Source organism: Mandrillus leucophaeus, unplaced genomic scaffold (assembly GCF_000951045.1).
Source record: "Mandrillus leucophaeus isolate KB7577 unplaced genomic scaffold, Mleu.le_1.0 Scaffold951, whole genome shotgun sequence".
Taxonomy (NCBI): domain Eukaryota; kingdom Metazoa; phylum Chordata; class Mammalia; order Primates; family Cercopithecidae; genus Mandrillus; species Mandrillus leucophaeus.
Window position 1 is genome coordinate 14,239 of NW_012110375.1, and position 1,352 is coordinate 15,590.

Genomic DNA, 1,352 nt, shown 5'->3' on the forward strand with positions numbered 1-1,352 from the left:
TTGTGTATAAGAATATAGAAACAAGGCCATTAGCTATAGCCTTACTTGCAGAAGAAACAAAAATTTTTAAAGTGTCTGACTGATTGACAGAATAAGGAATGATGATAACTCCCTATTTTGAATGGTAAGTTGATCTTATAAAAAAAAAAAATAGGGGACTGGGCATGGTGGCTCATACCTGTAACCCCAGTGCTTTGGGAGGCCAAGGCAGGTGGATCACTTGAGCTCAGGAGTTCGAGACCAGCCTGGGCAACATGACAAAAACCTGTCTCTACAAAAAAACACAAAAATTAGCCAGGCATAGTGGCACACAACTGTAGTCCCAGTTACTTGGGAGGCTGAGGTGGGAGGATCACTGGAGTCCAGGAGGCAGAGGTTGCAGTGAGCCATGATGGCACCATTGCACTATAGCTTGGGCAACAAAGCAAGTCCTCATTTCAAAAAAAAAACCAAATTGTATCTAAAAATCTGGAGAAATTAATATGATGCATCAGAAAGTATAAAAAGCAAGGTATAGAATAATGTTTTATTATATGATCCAATTTTTGTGGAATACAAAACAAAACAAGTTAAAATTCCAATTTATTAGTATATAGTTTCATATGAGCATGGAGAAAGACATAGAAATGTATAAAACAGGCTGTTACCCTCAGAAACCTGGATCTGAAGAGTTGAAGAACTAAAGTTAAGTTTTGAACCATAACTGTTTTGAACTAATATTATGTAATTTCTTTACATACTATTTTTGAAAATCTTGAATAGAGGCAGGACAATCAACTTTCTTTAACAATTTCTTCAAGAATGTCAATCACATTCTTTAATCATTTGTAGGAGCTTCCCATCAATATTGTCAGTTATGATTAGATTTATGATTGTATTACTTTTTTACTTTATAAAGAAACAGTAATGAAAGATTCTAGCTGCCAACATGTATATGTAATTGTGAAATAATTTAAAGGTACTGTATTGAGATTTTAATTACTTAAAAATATTTCCGACCAAATAAATGTCAAAATAATATAAACTATCACAGCCACCTCTAAACCCTTGGGATGATATTGCTTATTGAGTCATAGAAGTATTTTTCTTACTGGATCATTCAGGAACCTAATATTAGCAACGGCAGACATAAAAGTCTGGATATAAGAAAATTCTAGTAGGCTTTAATAGAAAACTTTTAGCGCTATTAAACATGAAATTATTATAAGGTCAAATAGATTTTTGGCTATCGGACTTGCAAGATTAAAATGAACAAGCTTTTGGAGTTACCTGGGTAGTCCTGGATTTTGCCTTTTTTCTCCCAAGTGGCTTATAATTGGATTTTCTCTTTTCTTTTTTTTTTTTTCTTTTTG